The 21,166-nt window shown below is 41.4% G+C and overlaps 1 pseudogene; it reads right to left on the bottom strand.

Annotated features, from left to right (window-relative positions):
* Positions 1 to 6,756: 6,756 nt before the first annotated feature.
* On the bottom strand, positions 6,757 to 14,753 carry LOC103177582 (annotated as a pseudogene).
* Between the last annotated feature and the right edge of the window lie 6,413 nt (positions 14,754 to 21,166).

The following is a 21,166-nucleotide window of genomic DNA, read 5'->3' as shown; positions in this document are numbered from 1 at the left end:
ACATCATCTGCAGCAAATGTCTGCAACTGAGGAAGCTCCAGCTTGGAATAGCTGAGCTGGAGTCTCAGGTGGAGACACTGCGCAGCATTAGAGATGGGGAAAGCTTCCTGGACAGTTTCATCCTGGAGCCAGACACTCCCCCGAGTCCCAGAGAACATTCCGTTACCAGCCACGGACAGGACTGGATGACGGTCAGACAGGTGCGTAAGGAACCCGAAAGAGAGGGGCAGAGGAACCCCAGGCTTTAACCTTGTCCGACAGGTATGAAATACTTGCAACCCGTGTGGACAAGGAAGTCTGTGAGGAAGATGGGCAAACTTACCCCAACACCTCTATACAGGAGGCCACACAAAGGGGAATAGTCAGAAGGAATATAGTGGTAATTGGGGATGAGACAGTCAGGAGGGACTGACGCACTTTTCTGCAGCTTTAGCAGGGAGACAAGAAGACTCTGTTGCCTTCCTGGGGCCAGGGTGAAGGACGTCACTTCTGGGCTGGAGAAAAATTTGAAGCAAGAGGGAGTGGATCCAATTGTTATGATTCACATAGGGACCGATGATATAGTTTGGACTGGTAGGGATGAGTTGAGGAGCAAATTCCGGGAATTGGGAGTTAAGCTAAAGAGTAGAACTTCGAAGGTATTAATATCGGGATTATTACCTGAGCCAGGGGCAAATTGGTGCAGGCAAAAAAAAATTAAAGAACTGAATACCTGGCTGAAAGAGTGGTGCGGAGGGCAGGGGTTTCAACTTATAGGTCACTGGCACCAGTATTGGGGGAGACAGGAGCTATTCCAAAGGAATGGACTCCACCTAAACAGGGCAGGGACAAATGTCCTGGAACACAAATAAATAGGGAGGTAGATAAGGCTTTAAACTACTAAGGGTGGGGGGGGTAAATTTAATCACATGTAATCCGTCACAATCAAAATTAGGACCGATAAAAGTGGGAGAGCAGATTAACAAGGGAGATGAGCAAAGTGTGTCAAGTGGGGAAAGGAAGCCCAGGGATAGGGTACTGGTGAACAGGACTAATAGCCCAAAGTCAGAATTAAAGGTGCTATATCTGAATGCACGAAGCATTCGAAACAAGATAGATGAGTTAAATGCACACATAGAAACAAACGGGTATGATCTGGTAGCCATCACTGAGACATGGTTACAGGGAGATCAAAGGTGGGAGCTAAATATTCCAGGGTATGTGACGTATAGAAAAGATAGGCAATGTGGTAAATGAGGAGGGTTGGTGGCCCTGCTAATAAAGGATGGGATAAAAACAGTAGAGAGGAAAAATTTTAAATCAGAAAAGCAGGAAGTACAGTCAGTACGGGTAGAGGTACATAACAACAAGGGGCAGAAATCTCTAGTGGGAGTAGTTTATAGACCCCCGAACAGCAGTCACAGTATCTCTCAAGATATAAATCAGGAAATTAGCAGAGCATGTAGTAAAAAGGAAAAACATTAATTGTAGGTGATTTTAATCTGCACATAGATTGGGTCAACCAAATTGGGAAAAGTATGATAGAGGAAGGGTTTATAGAATGTATTAGGGATAATTATCTAGATCAGTATGCCGAGGAGCCAACCAGGGAACAGGCCACATTAGAACTTGTTTTGTGCAATGAAGCAGAGCTGATCAGCAAACTGGAAATTAAGGCTTTTCCAGGGCAAAGTGATCATAATGATGGAATTTAGCATTAAGTTAGAGAGAGAAGTAGTTAAGTCCAAAGCAAAAGTTTTAAATTTAAGTAGAGCCAATTTTGCTGGAATGAGAGAGGATTTAGCCAAAATAAACTGGGAAATTAGACTTAAGGATTTGACAGTAGTCCAGCAATGGCAGATGTTTAAGGAGATAGTGCAAAATTCCCAGCAAGCACGTATTCCTTTGAGGAATAAGAATGTCACGGGAAAGGTGGCCCAACCGTGGCTAACTAGAGCAGTTAGGAAAAGTATAAAGTTAAAGGAAGAAGCCTATAAAACAGCTAAGATGAGTAGTAAACCCGAAGATTGGGAGAACTTTAGGGATCAACAAAGGAGAACCAAAAAAGTGATTAAGAGGAAGAAAATGGAATATGAGGGCAAACTAGTGAGGAACATAAAGACAGACTGCAAGAGTTTTTATAAGTATAAGTTTTATAAGATAATCTCAAAAGTAAAACTTGTTATTGAAGTAAAGTTCTTGAGGTTTAGGGTGTCAAAATTCCAGTGGATTTATTTACAAGATTTACAAGATTTAACGTGTTTTTTTAAGTGACGAGAGTGGAACTGGAATGTTAAAACCACTCAATTCTAGCATCTGCAAGAGTCACTCACACCTCGTCTCTGCAAGAATCTGAATTGAACATCAGAAAAGCAATTTGTATGAAGCTGCAGAACCACCCAAACTCTAATTGTTGATGACCACAAGATGAATATTGACCTCAGGTATGTGTCTGGAGTACATCACTGCTGATTTTTACGGAAACGCATTGTGAAAATGGAGACATAACATGAAAGTCAAACGACTGGAAGCGCAGATGAGGGTGCTGGGTCCAGAAAAAAGATGTTTCAATGAGAAAGCTCAAATTATGCTTGATGGAGAGAGTTGTGGAGCTTCAATTAATTCTTTTTAATGTGATTGGGACATCCTCCTGACGTGAAAGGCACTATACAAATGTAATTTGTTGTTGTTGATTGGCCAAATTGCAAAAAGAAATGTCAGGGAGGAGGCCTGGAATGAGATAGCATGAAGAGTCAATGTGGTCTGCCTTACTAGGAGAATGCACTTTGAGATACAAAATAAATATAATACAATTATTTGAAAAACATTACCAAGATACAGTAATTCATCAAGTGAGCTTTTCTTGACATGAGGCAGTTGCCAGCATATTAGTGATACTTACAAAATAAATGTGTTCAAATGAAAGAAGTGCCTTTGATTGATTCAGCCCAAGGATGGGAGGAAGATCTTGCCTTATAGACGTTTAATTGTATAGAATCTACAGCACTGAAACAGGCCATTCAGCCCAACTAGTTTGTACTGTTATTTATACTCCACATGAGCCATCACCCACCCATATTCCCCTCCCTCTTTAGCCTCACCCCCTATACCTCTCTATTCCCTTCTCTCTGGAAATGTACAATGACTATTTTATTCATTCTTTCGGAAGGAGATAAGCAAAAACAAAGAGCAAAGTAAGGCAACAAGATAGCACCTTTGAGAAGAAGCTGATGTCAAGGCATTGTCCAAAGAAAAATGCATGCAGGTAAATGTTTGTTAACCTAAGAACTTATATTTCTGATACTGTGCCTCGGGACAATCCCATCATACCCTAATGCTTATAAACTCAGACACCACATTACAATGCAGCATGCTTTAAAAATGTCCACAGTTTATGTCATTTCCTGTAACAAAATGTTATGTTATGTTAAGTTGATCAATTCAACGTTCACGCACAAGGTAAGTTGTTATTGTGAAACAGAAATGACTCAAGCACTACAAATGCACTGTTGCTATTTGGAAGATAGATAGTGGTAGGCTAGCCTAGATGCAGTCAAATAATATGGTGGTATTTAGTGAAGCAACATTGATCAGTAATTGCAGTGTAATAATAACAGATCATTTTCACTGTAATTTTACATGCTGGGTTGTCATTATATCAGAATTGTGCACTGGTAGGCATTTCACTTTGGCGTCACTCTTCTGAAAGCAAACTGTTTTTGTTTGGTGCCCATTTCACTCTGTCACACAACAGCTACAAATGTGTAACAAAATAAGCAAACATAATTAGAGATGAAATATAATGAATACAGAATTCAAGCATTTGAATCCAATAGTCGCTCTCCACAAATTATACTTTGTACTTGATCTTCCTCGTTGATCGCGCTTTTGATCATCTTTTTCCCTCCCCCCTTCACTCCCTTGCCCTCAGCCCCCAGCAACAGCCCAGGTGCAAACCCTGGACTGTCCAGCACCTTGGGACATCTTCCGATATGAAAGGCATTACATAAATGTAAATTTGTATTGTATTACTCCACTAGGGCTAGTGTCAGCAATGTCAAATAGGATCATTATTTTCTGACATAGCTATGGACGTTACTCACTGATCTGGGCTACTATTATAATTTCTTAATAAATGCTCAATAAACTATAATGAGAGGTACCAACATAATGTTGCTGTGTCTGGTTCCAGTTACAACTTAAATGATGGCACTTGATGTTCCCTTAAGTGTTTTTCTGTCATCACATAACATGTTGTTTTCATTCCAAACTCAATTTATTATTACGATGATTATTATTATAATTTATATTCAAACACTTATAGTGAAGCTTCACATGGGCAATAAGCAATGCAAGATGGATACACAATAGTGTTAACGTGTAAAAGTTGGGGCAATTCTCAGACTCTCAGCTGACTCCTTATGATAGTAATCCTTATATTTGATATACTGTCATATCATGGTGCTGAGATATCTCAAATTGCTTCACATGATAAACTGCAAAGTGGTTGGACTGTGTGTATTTTGCAGGTGAATGCAGCACTCATTTTGTGGACAGCAAAGTCCAACAAACAGCCTTGGAGTAAGTGACCAATTTTATTTGAGGGATTGTTGGCCGGGACACTGGGAGAAATTCCCTTCTCCAATGAATTTTCCTGCAGCCTTTCAAATTGCTGTGCGCAAATTGGCTACCATACAAATCAACCTGAATACATTATAGACGTCCACATGGTGTCCACTGAGGGTTAAATGTGTAGCAAATATTAAAGGCAATCAACAGAATTATTTCTGAGACATATAACTAAGTTCATACCTGCCTTTGAAAGATAATATTACCCTACGAAGCCCAGTAACTGGATCAAAGGAAATGTTATGTCCACGATTCTGATTTTTTTGTTCTGTTCTGGGAATAAAAGAAAATAAGTTGTTTGACCTAAAACCAAGATGAATGTATTACTATGTTTATAACACATTGTTTCCATTTTTTACACAGTTCGTATCAGCTCTGCAGCACTTCTTTTGTTGTCAATTTTCTTCTTTCAGTTCGTCCAGATGACATTGAGTCACACTGGAGATATAATTGCACGGTTCTGGCTGCCCTGTGGGCATTCTTCCTTCGCGAGTCCAGACAGTTTTGGTGGGCAATTCAATCATGGGCATCGCATTCAATCCCAATTATGTTCTCACGTGATTGTGAATACTTTAACTAACTCACTGCTGTCCAGGGTTTGAACCTGTTAATTTCTCATCCATACGGCTTAATTCTGCACCCAGTCTTGCAGGCCGTGTTCTGACAAAGAGTCGTGGATCCAAAAGATGGACTCACTTTCCTTTCTCCATAGAAGCTGCCTGACCTGCTGAGTGTTCCCAGGGACTTCTGTTTTTATTTCAGAATTCCAGCATCTGCAGTATTTTTGTGTTTTGTTTCCTTTGATATTCTGTCTATCAAGCATATATCTATTTGCCTTTTAAATTCTTCAATTGAACCTGGCTACACTGCCCTCTGAAGGGAGTGAATTCTGCACTCCTATCATCTGTTGTGTGAAAACAATACTTTTTTATTTCACTTCTTAAAGGTTTAGTCTCAGGTTTAAGACTTTGGGCTGGAGTCCTCAATTTTCTTGCGAGAGGAAACAATTAGTCACTGTCAAGACATTTAAGTATCTTTGTAAATATGAGCAAAGCAAATGAAGTTTAATACACATAAATTAATTTGTAGAGCTCCCTCTTATGGCTGCAAAAGACAGTCTTTGTTTTAAAATACAATGTGATAATGTATGCTCGAGTATTTTATATAGTTGTTTTAAAATTAAAATAGATTATTTCTACATTTACAACAAACTGACATTTCTAATGCTGAAGAAAGATGCAGTTTTTGTGAGCCTGGGCTTTGCTTTATTTGATACTAATGTTGTGCCAGGTGGACATTATTTATAAAAAAAGAAGAATAGCAGTTAAGCAGATGTCTATTAAAAGCGTTGCAGAATTATTATGCTTCTAAATTCATTTTGCATGTTTTTTAGAAATTAGTCAAATAAAAATTCAGAAGAAGAAGCAAAACATGAAGGAAAGAATAATGAATAGTGATTATTTTTTATTGTTGACATTTACCACCAATTATTATATAAACCAATTATATCAAATTATATAAATAACCTGTTACAATAATTTATTAATGGATTACTTCACAAACATTGGTTTTCCGCAACACAGCAATCATTATTGTGTGAAGTTTTAAAAATAAAAATAACCAGTGAAAAACTCTTTGTACTTCAGAAAAATACAATAAGAATGAGCGATCCTAAAGTTACACCAATTAAATAGATTTCCGCATCTAAATTGAATATCTGAACATTCTTGTTCAGTCACATTAAACAAAAAAATAATCTCAAGACCCATAACAGGTCCTCTTAGGCTGTGCCTGGAACCTGTGTGAAGCATCCATTTTTGTGTATGTGCAAACATGTTCTGAAGATAATTTTATAGGATTCAGAACACGAGCAAGGGAATAGAGTTAGATTGTTCCACGTTGGGAGAAGAATAGGAGCATTGACCAAATGAGTGGAATATGTACTTTATGCTGTCTATGATTCCGCAATTCATACAAAAGTAACAAACCTTAGAATACACTCCTCTGTTTCCAACCAATAACTGGTTGACAAATATGATAAAGGCATGCATTTTTATGAAGGGCCAATAAGCACTGCATGTTGCATTGGAGATTCTGATCAACGTCTGCTGCACAGATTGGGAGAGAGGAATGTATAAAGGCATGAAGTTAGCATCCAACCCAGGTGTTTATTTTGAAACACGAACGACTCGTTTTGATCTTAGGTGGTACAAGAATTGCTTTGATCCGCTGAAGAAGTAAATGTAACCTGTAGAGAAGAATAAAGACTGTAAAACTGAACTTTGGCATCACACACAGCTTCAACAAGTACAGCGTCAAAGCAGTTTGAAATTTGTAAAGAAAATAACCTGCTGCACTCTACCAATACAAATCTTCACTTCTCATTTGCCATACTAATTGTCTATAAACTTCTGTGAGAAATAGAACTGGATGCAACACTCCAGTTGTGACTTAATACATGATTTATACAAAGTTAGCATGATTGCTTTACTTTTGTACTTTATGGCCCTGTGTATAAAACCCTGCATATTAGATTTCTTTATAGCCTTTGTCACTTGCAATACCACTTTCAATGACCTATATATACACACTCCCCAAACCCTTTGTTCCTCAGCTCCTTGAAAGACACTGCCATTCAATATATACTCCACTTGTTTTTTTATATATATCAAAATGAATCACCTCACATTGAATTTAATTTGCCGCTACTCATAGTGCTAATCTGTTTAAATCACCTTGCAGTCTCTTGCTTATCCTCACCAACATTCACTACACTTCCTGGTTTGGTATCATCTGCAAACCTTTTCAATGATCATTAATTCAACCACAATATGTCTGACAAATGTCTTAGTTGTATCTCACGTAATCTAACAGAAAATTACTGGGACTGTGAGAACCTTGGCTGGATGATTTAAAGATTTTAATAAGAATGTAGCAGCCACTACACTTCACAATGATTACTACGAAGTATGTGAACCATTTTGACCAGTCGGGTGCTATAAAAAAGTTATTTTTGTCCTAAGTGTTGTATAGCATAATATCCAGTCAGAAAGCAGGATAGTGAATTGAACATTCTCAGGGTTACATGGCTCAGAATCAATCTTCGCCACTGTTAAGTGCTCTGAGACAATAGATATATAGGTGTTAGAAAAATGCAAGTTTTTGTTGTTGTTGAAAAGTGCCAATAGTTTCATTGTCAGAAATCATGAGCCTTGCCTATTGTTAATGATGAATCATTTCTGATTATAGATTATGAACAAAATGAATATAAAAATTTATATGAAAATTACATATTTTCCAATTCTAACTACAGTAATCCCACTGGAATCAAATATTTGGCTATAAGTGGCTGTAATTTTGTGCAGTGGTTCTTTGATATATAAAAATATATACTTGTTTAATGCACTCCTCATCATAGGGAATAGGCATTTTAAGAATGCAGTTTGGTCATTTTGATACTTTATTGATATTTTATTGTAAAATTAATATCTTTTTACAAACGCCAATGGAAACTTACCATTACATTCAAAAGCTGCATCCATCCGGGAGGTGATTCCTGGCTAGTCGTCTATTATCTGCTGTGGATAACCTTTGTCCATGATTTGTTTGATTTCATCATAGCTGAAAGCTGAAAGGATCTCTGGTTTTATATAAAAAGAGATCCAGTAAGGACAGGAATATTCATGTGAATGTTGCTGTCGTACCTCCAGTATTTGCCTCCAGCAAAGAACAAAGTCTTCCCAGTCTCACCGACATGAAGAGCTGAATCTTCTTCTAACAGATTTGGGAATACCCCATCTGTGTATGTATTTAGGGTATCCTGGTAAAATATTATAGCCATCAATGGCCCAGTATCTGATTCCTGCAGGATTATAGTAAAGTTAGTATGGGAAAAGATACGTTTTTATTTCCCCATTACCTGTCATTTTCTCCACACATTTCTTTTGTTATCCTCGCGCCTCCTCTCTATCATTTCTCCCCCTGCATTCCCCCATTGATCAACTGAGACAAGAAACTAACTCCCGAGCCTCTGACAATGGTGCTCAGTAATTGGAAGCTGGATGTTGCACAAGGCTGACCCAGGGTAATCCCTGCTCTACCTCCCTCTCCTTAATGCTGGAGAGCACTTGAAACCTCTTAATGGCTCTCCCTGATAATAACAATAATAATCCTTGTACTTGATATAGCGCCTTATCACGTCTTCAAGGCATCTCAAATCACTTCACAGAATATACTGTAAAGTGAATTGACTGTATATTTTGTGGGTGAAAAGTGGCAGCCAATTGCGCACAGCAATTTGATTTTGGCTTTTTAGATGCCACAGCCCATTGGTTGGTACTTTTGTAGTACTTTTGACTTGCGGAAATACTGTTCTGTAACCAGCCATTAAGAGATATTGAAGAACAGTAAGAGTTCAATCCCTCATGTGAGGAATACTCTTAGCTTTGAATTGTTAACACCTGTCCTTCTGGCTCTGCTGACAACAGGAATTCACTATGTGGAGAACTGTAGACTAAACTCACATCTTTTCAGCTTGCGGCAAAAGTCCTCTATGCTTTCCAAAATATTTTCACATAAACCTAAAGCCAGCTTGAAATTATCCAACCAGCATTTTTTAAAAACAAAAACAGTGACTTGAAACACTTAACTTGTCCTTGAAAAACATCATCTCTCCTTGAAGTCCAACAACTGCATCAAACGATAAATTAGGATCACATTTCTCTGGTGTTTTGTGTGTTGGGTGCTTCTGAAGTGCGATCGTCTTGGTTAATATAATTTGATTGAAAAGTTGTGAAAATACTGTTGAAAAGTGCATAAGATGTAATGCATATAGATGTAATGTAGGCATATCATTTTATCACTGTAGTAAGTGCAGATTCAAAAGAGGGGATAAATTATCACAGAGATGTACGTCAGTTTAGTGATGGCACTTCTATCCTGTTTCTTACATTTGCCCGGAAAGCATCATTTTATAATGCATTTGATATAGTGTTTTTCACGTCTTCTAGACGTCTCAAAGTGCTTCACGGAATAGACTGTAATGTGAATTGGCCGTACATTTGTGGGCGAAACGCGGCAGCCAATTGCCGCGCAGCAGTGTCCCCACAAACAGTCGTGGTTTGAAAAATGACCAATTTTTTTTTTTGGAGGGATTATTATTAGGCGTGTGGAGTAAGGAAACTTGCCCAAGGTTTCGCCCTCTGCCTGGAATTGAACCCAGGTGTCTCGCTTGCAAGGTGAGTGCTCTAACCACTGAGCTACAGGACTCCACTCATTCCGTGAAGTGCTTTGAGATATCCCAATTATATGATAAGGTGCTATATCAAATGCAAGGATTATTATTAGTATAGTATTATGAAGCCTGATCAGATGTTTGGGAGTTCAAGCCCCACATTACCCATTTGAGCTCATGGTCTAGGCTGATACTGCAATGCTGTGCTGGAGGACTGCTGTATTGTTAGCGATCCTGTATTCACATGAAAGACCGATAACCCTCCAGATAAATTTATCATTCACTTGATGATTGTTTGTGGGACATTTCTGTGTGCAAATTGGCTGCCATGTCTGCCCACAAAAACACGTCACTACACTTGACAACAATTAGCTTTGAAGCACTTGGAGAAAAAAGCATCTGAGCAGTCCAGGCTTGTAACCATCTGTTAAGAAAATAAGATTCCGCACATGCATTGGATGTTTTATATATAAACGTAAAGTAAACAAAGAGAGCCTGGATTCCATTAACATCACCCAGGGGGAGGCAGAATCTCTCATGTTCTATAATGAATATATTGGTTACATCAGAGCCCCAGGAGCAGCAGAGTGAGACAAGTCTAATGCACGACCGAATTCATGGGCAGCCACAATGAACATGTTGTATCCTAATTACCTCAGTCACAAATTCAGATGTTTGTAAGAATGAAAAAATAGATTAGATACAAGTACAACAACAACAACAACATTACATTTGTATAGCGCCTTTCATGTCGGGAGGACGTCCCAAGGCGCTGGACAGAGTACAGCATTTCAGACCCGAGCAGGGGTCATGGGGAGAGAAGGGAGGGGAGGGGAAGGGGGGTTGCCGATGTCATGGTCGAAGAGGAGGGTTTTGAGGTGGGACATGAAGGAGGCTAAGGAGGGGGCGAGGCGGAGTGACTGGGGGATGGAATTCCAAAGGTTGTGGGGCAGAGTGGTTGAAGGCTCTCACGCCAATGGTGGGGTGGGTGGGTCGGGAGACATGGAGCAGGCCAGAACCGGCTGAGCGGAGGGAGCGGGCGGGTGGGTAGGGGGTTAGGAGGTCACAGAGGTAGGGTGGGACAAGGCCATGGAGGGCTTTGTAGGTGAGGATCAGGATCTTGAACTGGATCCTCTGAAGGATAGGGAGCCAATGGAGTCAGGCGAGAGTGGGAGAGATGGGGTCATGGAATTTGGTGCAGGAGAGGACACGGGCTGCAGAGTTCTGAATTATCTGCAGCCCTGTGGAGGGAGGAGTTGGGAAGGCCGACGAGCAGGGGTTTGCATAGTTAAGCCTGGAGGTGATGAAGGCATGAACAAGAGTTTCAGCAGCCTGAGGGGTGAGGTAGTGGCGGAGTCGGGCGATGTTACGGAGGTGAGGGTAGGCAGAGCTTGTGGGGAAGAAAAGACAGTTGAGGGTCAAACAAGACACCCAGGTTCCTGACTGGCTTGGTGAGTTGACGTGTGCAACCATGGAGGTTGATGTTGCCAGAGCCTGAGGTGCTGAGGCGCTGAGGTGAGCCAATCAGGAGGGCCTCAGTCTTGTTCACTTTCAACTGTAGGAAATTTGCCCTCATCCAGGACTTGATGTCCGACAGGCAGTCTGTCAGGACAGCAGTGGTCCTGGAGTTGAGGGTGGAGGCAGAAAGATAGAGTTGGGTGTCATCCGCATACATGTGGAAGTTGACCCCATGTCTGCGGATGATGCCACCAAGGGGGAGCACGTAGTTATTAAAGAGGAGAGGACCAAGGACAGAGCCCTTGGGGACGCCGGACGTGACAGTGCAGGGGCTGGAGGAGAAACCGTTAGAGGGAACAAAGTGGAGACAGTGAGAGAGATAAGAATCAAACAAGACAAAAGCAGATTCGTGAAGATTGAGTAAAGCGGAGAAGCTGTGTATGAGGATGGAGTGGTCGACAGAGGTCGAGGAGGACAAGGAGGCAGAGGGAGCCCTGATCACAGATGTTCAGAATGTCATTAGTGACTTTGACCAGGGCTGTTTCCGTGCTGTGGGCAGCGCGGAAGCCGGATTGGAGGGGTTCAAAGAGGGCATGGCGAGAAAGAAAGGAGCGGAGCTAGTACAAGATTAATGCCTATTGAAACTCATCATAAGACAAGCATCTCCTTTTTTTTTTAGAACAACAACTTGCATTTACATAGCATCCTTCACATAGGAAAGCATCTCGGAGCACATAAATGTGTAGTCGAAATATTCATCTGGAACATCCAGAATCATGTAATCGTACATCATAGAAATCAAAACATGGAGTAGACCATTTAGCCATCAAACCTGAAACAAGGTTAGCTCATTCCCTGGATATCTTCTCTTGAGCCATGCAGAACCATGATTCCACACTTGAGGGGTGGGGGGACACACCACTGGGTGGTCCAATGCTCAAGATGATGAGACCAACACAAAAGGTCCCCATGTGAATCCCTAGTGACTGTATCTTTCACCTTGCTATTGGTTTCCTTAGAACTATCTATAGTCCATGATTTGAGATTATCCAATTTTTGTACTATTGAATCCCATTGTCCAAGTTTCATCTGCGTCAAAGTGAGTTTCAGGAGATCCATGACGTAGGGAAAAAACATGCTGAGATCCTACAGGGAGAGTATTAGAAGCTAGGGACAAGGCTAAAGAGTAGGACCTCAAACATGGTGATCTCTGGATATCGCCCAGTACTTCGTGCAAGTGAGTATCAAAACAGCAGATCAAATACATGAACACATGGCTGGAGAAATAGTGCAGAAAGGAGGGCTTCAGGTTCCTGGATCTTTGGGACCAGTTCTGGGGCAGGTGAGACCTATACAAGGTGGATGGGTTACACCTGAACAGGGCTGGGACTAATGTCCTCGCAGGAAGGTTAACTAATGCTGTGGGGAAGGGTTTAAACTAATTTTGAGGGGGGGAAGTGAATCAGGATGTATCATTAAAGAGGACAAACAAGTCACATTGAGTCCTGTAGCTCAGTGGTTAGAGCACCGCTTTGCGAGAGACCTGGGTTTGATTCCTGGCAGGGCGAAACCTTGGGCAAGTTTCCTTACTCCGCATGCCTAATAATAATCCCTCAAAAAAAATAATAATAAATTGGTCACTTCAATCCACGACTGTTTGTGGGACGCTGCTGTGTGCAGTTGGCTGCCACATTTCACCCACATAATATGTAGGCAATTCACTTTACAGTATATTCTGTGAAGCGCTTTGAGACGTCTAGAAGACGTGAAAAGCACTATATCAAATGCAAGGATTATTATTATTATTATTTGCTTTCACTGCAGCTCAGGGCAAAACAATTTAACTTACTTAATTCTACTCTCTATATAAAAAAAACATTATTTCAGTTTAAAGCAGAAAAATTAACCATAAATTTAATCAATCCTTTTTTTAAAAAAAGTAATCACCAAATTGAATCACATTCATTGCCTCAATATTTTTCTCCAGTTGTGATCTGTTGTATAAGGGTTATGGTTAGTTAGGAACAACACAGAAAATCCTCTATTTTCTAAGCAAAGCTGTGCTTGTAAGCAAATATATTCTGGGCACCTGATTTCCTGGGTTCAGCAAGCATATGTACAGAATGCAACTTTTAAATGTATCAGTAAACTACAAGATAACTACCGGTTTGCTTCTTAATGCATGGTGGCCCATGTTTTCTTCTCTATTTAGAGCTTGTGTCCATTACTACTCATCACTGTCAGACCATTTCCCTGACCAACTGTAACTTGATCTGTAGAACAGTCATTTCTACTCTAAGTATCAGAGCCTGTCCGCTTGCTGCAGCATTCCTGCCTGTTCAGTGGTAAAGCATAGACTGAAGTGAAGCAGTGCCATGTCAAAAGTTTTGACAAACCTTCCCGGTTGCTGGTTCTATCTGCCTGAAATCTGCAAAATATTGCAATTGGAATGGAAACAGCTGAATCTCCCAAAGGAAATCACATTTATAACATTCTTATGGAAACAATGTGAATTACAAATTGGTTTAATGAATTCGAGGTCCCTTCATTTTTGAGAATCTTTTCACAAGTCTCAAGACGTGATGTGCTTCTTTTGGGTGCTCTTCCCTGTGGGATTTGGTGTACAGCTGCCAGGGATTAAATGCACTCTATACCATGTGATCACTTTATCTTTGAATGGTCCAGCTCTGCAAAGGGAGATTCTGTGTTTCCTTTGTGTGCCTGAAAAGACTATATTTGAGTTGTTTGCCTTATTTTGTATGGAAGTGGTAAAGGGCCTTTCAAAGGGGAGTTCCTCTTTTGTGAACTCTATAGGCCATGCTTGGTAGCCATGCTTCCCTGAATAAAATTTGACCCCAGTTATTGTCCTCAACGACATCAAAGAAATGTGCTTAGAATTATTACTAGAAATAGACTGTGATTTACAGTTACAGATAACCCGTGTGAACCTTTTCAATTCTCCAAATTGCAATCTGTCTTGAAAATCTTACACTTATCATCCAAGGATCTTACATGTAGATTGTGTTTGTATTACTACTGTTTACTTTTTTGTAAACGTTATTTAAAAAATGTATCCAAATGTACCATATATATCAAAATGCAAGGATTATTATTATTATTATCCGAAATGTGTCAGTTATGTAAGTTATTGTATTAATACCTTCAGCACCAAACAAGATCATGATATCAGCTTCCCCATCATCCAGTCTTGTGAATGTCAATGGAGTGACACTACTCCAGACATTGAGAGCTCTCTCTGTTGCTGTATCCAAATCAGCAGGTGAAATGTCCGCTGTATAGTTCAAAATCCTATTATTTGTAAGAAATTAAAATCAGAAGTTCTGCTGAATTGAGTATCTTAAAGAAATAGACAAAATACATTGACAATATCTTACCTGTATGTCACATTGTTGTTTCTCCATTGAGGGTTTCTTTTGAAAGTGATTGTATTCATCAATATCAGAAACGCCACATCAAGGTTTCCTCATTGTTTCCATCGTTTCAGAGTCGAGGTCACCAGTTGTCTTGAGGCCGAAGAACTTTTGCAGACCTTTAATCTTGTGTGATAAGGAGACATCTGGGAGAGAATTCTCACTCTTTTTCATTAAGCCTGCTGCATTATTTCCAAGTTTGTAGAATCGGTTGAGATATGCCAATCAACAAAAAGAAGCTTTAACATTACAATATGGTTTCTTTTTAAGAAAAGGTTCAATTGCAACACACATTCGCTGACAACTTTCAGTAAGTTTAAATGAATGATATTACCTCCATGTATCGCCAGTCCTCCTCTTGTTGTTCTATTTCTGAGAGTAGAGGAAGAGCTAAAGCAAATGTTACATTTATTAAAATAAAAGGAACTGAAAAACAAAGGCATTTCATCTTAATTTTCTTCAGTCAAAGAGCTAAGAACTGCTTCCACTTGTTCTCTTGGATTCAGCTTTTATAGAAGCCTTTATACGTAAACTCTTTATTTAGTCAAGTAGCAGGATGTCTCACATGTGGAGAATAGTGGGTTTTAAAGCTACAATGTATTATTGTATTCAATTTGGCTTTCGAATCAAGGCAGGATGCACATAAAAAGAAACAAAAACTGCATAATTTTCATTCTGTCAGACGTGGTTAGTATATTCATCAGTAAGCAGTTCATGTTAATTGTTGGTGATGTAAGCTGTTACCAAAGCTTCCAACTTGTGCCAATGTATCAGGAATGATAATAAAGATAGTCAGAAACGTATTTAATTGCAAACAGTGGAAAAATGCAAACTCTTCTGGCTTTCCTATGTTTTTAATACTTTTTTCATGATGTTTTCCTACTTTTGTTTTGAAAATGATATACAACAACAACAACAACAAGATTCCATTTATAGAGCGCCTTTCACGTCGGGAGGACGTCCCAAAGCGCTGTACAGTTGGGTCAGGACCCGATCAGGGGGGAATTTTTCAGGGTGAGGGGAGGGAGGGAGCGAGGAGGGGGTAGAAGGTTGAGAGGGGAGCTGAAGGCTCGGTCAAAGAGAAAGGTCTTGAGACCGGCCTTGAAGGAGGAAAGGGAGGAAGCAAGGTGAAGGCACTGGGGGACAGAGTTCCAGAGCCTAGGGGCTGAGAGGCTGAAGGCCCGGCCACCGATGGTAGGGCAGTTGGGGCGGGGGATGTGGAGCAGACCGGAGCCAGAGGAATGGAGGGTACGGGCAGGTAGGTAGGGGGATAGTAGGTCGGAGAGGTAGGAGGGAGCAAGGCCGTGAATGGCCTTGTAGGTGAGGATGAGAATCATGAATTCGATCCTCTGGGGGATGGGGAGCCAGTGGAGGCGAGCGAGGGTGGGAGTGATGTGGTCCCGAAGCCTGGTGCGGGACAGTACACGAGCTGCAGAGTTCTGAGTGACCTGCAGTGTGGAGGGAGGTGGCGGGAAGGCCGGCGAGGAGAGAGTTCCCATAGTCCAGCCTTGAGGTGATAAAGGCGTGGACCAGAGTTTCAGCAGTGTGAGGGGTGAGGTAGTGCCGTAGTCTGGCGATGTTCCGGAGGTGATGGAAGGCGGTGCCAGTTGTGGCGCGGATATGGGGAAGAAAGAACAACTCAGGGTCGAACAGAACACCGAGGTTCCTGACCGGCTTTCTTTAGATTTCTCCCCATTCAACTTGATCTCATGAACCAAACATTGAGCAAACAGCATCTTTACAACTGAAAAAATCCAGTGTTTCTAAAAAACAGTTGCTCTAATTCTTCTGAATAAATTACACCAATAGAAAGTTACAAACCCACTTTGACCAGGCAGAAATATAACACAGAGATGTTACACAGCTACACTGACTGTAAAATGTAACTGTTTATCCAGCTGAGTAGTTGCTGATACAACACAAACTCATCGTTTAATATATGTAGGCAATCCGCATGTTCATCAAGTGCTTATCGCGCACACGTTTAACCACAAAGGGTCACTGGAAGTATAGAACCTTACAAAGACATAACTAACAGCAACCTGTTGCTGACTCTTTCTGAAGTGCAACGAGTAAACCTGCTTTTCCTGTATCAGCCAATCTATTCAATGTAAATCGTTAAACCCATAGGAAAGAAGGTTCCATCGAAGGCATTTGCATTTCACAGTATATCCTGTGAAGCACTTTTGAGATATCCTCCCGACGTAAATGCGCTATATCAAATGCAAGGATTTATTTTATTATTATTTCATATTGAGCTTGGCTCAGTGGTAGCACTCTCATCTCTAAGTCAGAAGGTTGTGAGTTTAAGCCCCACGACTTGGAATCGCATAGTCTTACCTTGAACAGTTAAAATAAAACTGCCCCATCTGACCAAATTACGCTGGACTTTTTAAATGTGGCTATGCTTACTGGAGGTATGTGGGGTATTCTGGAGGGATGAGACCAAATAGGCTGAAAAGTCTTCTTCTGTACCTCCTGTGATTTTGTGTGTATTAAACTCTGTAACAAAGTGAAACTGTTTAATTTATTGAGACCTCATTGCCAAGACTAATATTAAGGGAAAACTCCTTCAAGATCTTTTCTGATGATTGTGTGCATAACAAAGTTAATTTGTAGTATAACATGGATTGTTTTGCAACATTTGCAAATCCATTTGGCCTCCAGATTAGCCTAAAAACAAGGGATATACTCTAGGCTGATAGTCCATTGTAGTATTGATGGTGTGCTGCATTGTCAGAGATATTATTATCCTTCGGAAAAGACATTAAATCAAGGTAGTGTTTGCCTGTTCAGGTGGACATCAAAGATCACGTGACACTATTCAAAAAGGAAATGTCGAGACTCCTGGTGTCCTGGCAAATAATCACCCAAATAAAATTGGTCACTCACTCCATGACTGTATGTAAGACAACACTGTGTGCAAATTGGCTACAGCATTCAATTATACTGCAAATGATTATCATCCGCTCTCTTCCTGTCGCTCTCCGCACTGCCTCAGACCTCCTGCTCCAGCTCTCTTCCTGCCACAAACACCGGCAATATTTTCACTTGGGAAACTGACATGTAATCACAGGTGTTTGCAATGCCTTCCGGGAGTTGTAGCCGCTCTGCCAAATTCAGCGGATCAAAGAACTTTAGCTTCTCCGAAAGCATCACCTGACAGGTAGTGACTGACTTCTTGTTTCATCAACGAGAAAAGAGATGGAATGTGAGGTATGAGGCCTCGCAGAGAGCGATGGGCTGGCTTGGGCACCAATTGAGTGGGCCATGGAACTCACTTTCTTGGCAACTTGAACTGCCCAAATGTAACTCAGCTATCCTTAATATCATGGTTCCCTTTTTGTTAGTTCAGGCGGATGCATGCAGATCAGCACGTCCTCACTCACCTGATAGCTGTTTAATCGTCCAGGTTCAGTCCTGGACACCCGCCCGTGGGCGGACTCTAATCAGGACAATACAGGACTGTTATATCAACAATTAACACACCAAGCTACAGCTGTATAACAAATTTGCTTCTTAGCCAATTTAACTCTTCAAGGCACTGCTCATTGACACCTTCTGATCTGCAGAGATTCCAGGCACCTTCTAAAACCTGTCACACTTAGATGTTCTGCAACTCAGCTCAGTGAAATTAGAACAATATTTTCTGCAAGTCATCTTGTCACAGCTAATGAACAAACACTCTTCTTTTAATCAACACTGAAACAATATTTGTAATCAAGGTTGTGATTCTACAAATCAGCCTGTATCTAACATAAGCAGTTTAAATATACAGTCAATTCACTTTGTGGTATATTCTGTGAAGCGCTTTGAGATGCCTTGAAGATGTGTTTAGGCTCTATATCAAATGCATTATTATTATAATTATTATAAGAGTACCTAAGTTAATAACACAGAAATTCATTTCTAATCAAAACAAGCATACCTTACACAATAATTCATATCTTGCAAGTGAGAGACTTGGGTTTGATTCCTGGCAGGACGAAATATTGGGCAAGTTTCCTTACTCCACATGTTTCTGTTTACCTAGCAGTAAGTAGGAACCCGTTTGTTAGTTGATTGGTGGATCACTTTACCAGAGGTAATAATTCCCTCAAAAAAATAATAAATTGGTCACTTCAAACCACAACTGTTGTGGGACACTACTGTGTGCAATTGGCTGCCACATTTCGCCCACAAAATATACAGTCAATTCACTTTACATTATATTCTGTGAAGCGCTTTGAGACGTCTCAAAGACATGATAAACAACTATATCAAATGCAAGAATTATTATGATCTAACTTACCTAAAAAAATCAGTTTTGATAACTACATTCTTTAAATATGTTCAGGGTCCATGATTATTTACCCATTACTAAAGTTGCTCTCCTAAATGATTTTAACAAAGAATACTTTTAGAATGTTTAGTTTTGATATGAATATATCCTCCTGAAAGACATCCTGGTACGTAACCTGCCTCCTTGGGGAGAGTGGAGGGCAGGGGGCGAAGGACGGTGATCAAAGGCAAAGTCGAAGAGGAGGGTCTTGAGATAGGTCTTCAAGAAGACAAGGGAGGGGGCAAGGTGGAGGGACTGCGGGATGGAGTTCCAGTATGGGGGTGCAGAGTGGCTGAAGGCCCACCCGCCAATGGTGAGGCGGGCGAGGCGGAGGGTCATGAAACAGGCTGGAGCCCACTGAGCGGAGAGGTGATATGGAAGGCTTTGAAGGTGAGGACCAGGATCTTGAACAGTATCCTCTGTGTGATAGGAAGCCAGTGGAATCGGGCGAGGATGGGGGGGTGATAGAGTCCAGAGCCTGGTGTGGGAGAGGACAGGGGCTTCAGAGTGCTGAATGTCTGCAGCCTATGGAGGGAGAAGTTGGGGAGGCCAACAAGCAAGGAGTCTGCATAGTCAAGCCTGGGTGTTATGAATGCGTGTATGAGGGTTTCGGTGGCCTTCGGTATTAGACATTGGCAGAGACGGGCAATGTTGTGGAGGTGGGGGAAGGCAGAACAGGTCATGGCACGGATGTGGGGTAGAAAGGATAGTTGAGGGTCAAGGTTCTGAACTGGCTCAATGAGGTGGAGTGTGCATCCTTGGATGGTGATTCTGTCAATGGCTGAGGTGTGGAGGCACTAATGGGAGCCAATCAGGAGTGCCTCGGTCTTGTTGATGTTCAACTGAAGAAAGTTAGCTCTCATCCAGGACTTGATGTCTGACAGACATTCTGTCAGGACAGCAGTGGTCCTCGAGTCAAGGGTGAAGGTTGAGGTGAGAGGAGAGGCGATGGAGGAGTCCAACGTGGTCAACAGTATCAAACGCAGCAGAGAGGTCAAGGAGGACAAGAAGGCAGAGGGAGCCCTGGTCGCAGATGGACAAGATGTCGTTTGTTACTTTGACCAAAGCTGTTTCTGTGCTGTGGGCGTCACAGAAACCCGATTGGAGGGGTTCGTGAAGGGAGTGGCGGGAGAGGAAGGAGCGAAGCTGGGTAACAATGACTCATTTCAGGACCTTGAAAAGGAAAGGGAGGTTGGAGATGGGGAGGTAGTTTGAGAGCAGTGATGGGTCCAAGGAGGATTTTTCATAGATATGAGTGATGACGGCCATTTTTAAAGGGGTGGAAACGCTGTCAGTGGACAGGGAGAGGTTTATTATGTCTGTGAGTAGAGCGGCAAGGAGGTTGAGCTGGGAGGTAAGGAGAAGGGTAGGGATGATGTCGAGAGAACAGGTGGTCGGTTTCATGCGGGTTATAATGGTGATGAGAGAGGAATGGGAGGCAGGTTCGAAGGTGTGGAGGGAGGGATTGATAGAGGCCAGTTTGTGAGGGGCAGAAGGGGAGAGGGGCTAGTAGACGAAAGGGCAGAGGCAGCTGAGCAGAACCCCTCGACTTTGGTTTCGAGGAAGTCCAGCATTGCCTCACAGTTGGCATTGGGATGAGGATGGTTGAGGCATGAGAGGGTGGGCGGAAGTTGGTGATGGAGAAGAGAAACCTGGGGTTGTCCTTGGCCCCCAAGATTGTCTTAGAGTGGAAAGACAATTTAGCATAGGCGAGGGCGTAGTGGTAAGATTTGATAAGGTCCACCCAGATCTGCCGATGGACCGTTAAGTTGGATTTGAGCCAGATTTCTGTTGCTGAATGAGAGTTGAAACTCAAAAAATAATGTAATTGCCATTATTTGCAGGCTTGAGACAATCAAATCCATCCTGGATCCATCCAGCAATACAATCCATTATGTACTACGCACTTGCCACCAATGTGCCAAATGGATTGTGTATATTTTATGGTTGCATTTGGATTCAAGGAATATAAGCCATGATATCCGGTTGGGGGAGGGCGTGGTGGGGTATGGAAAAAGGCAAAGAAACTCAAACGATCACATATTATTTTATATACAGAATTTATTACTTCACTGGTCCTGAACATTGTCATAAGCTGCAAGAGTCCACACCTCT

The sequence above is a fragment of the Callorhinchus milii genome, unplaced genomic scaffold (assembly GCF_018977255.1).
Source record: "Callorhinchus milii isolate IMCB2004 unplaced genomic scaffold, IMCB_Cmil_1.0 Scaffold4, whole genome shotgun sequence".
NCBI lineage: Eukaryota > Metazoa > Chordata > Chondrichthyes > Chimaeriformes > Callorhinchidae > Callorhinchus > Callorhinchus milii.
This window is presented reverse-complemented; position numbering and strand designations above follow the sequence as displayed.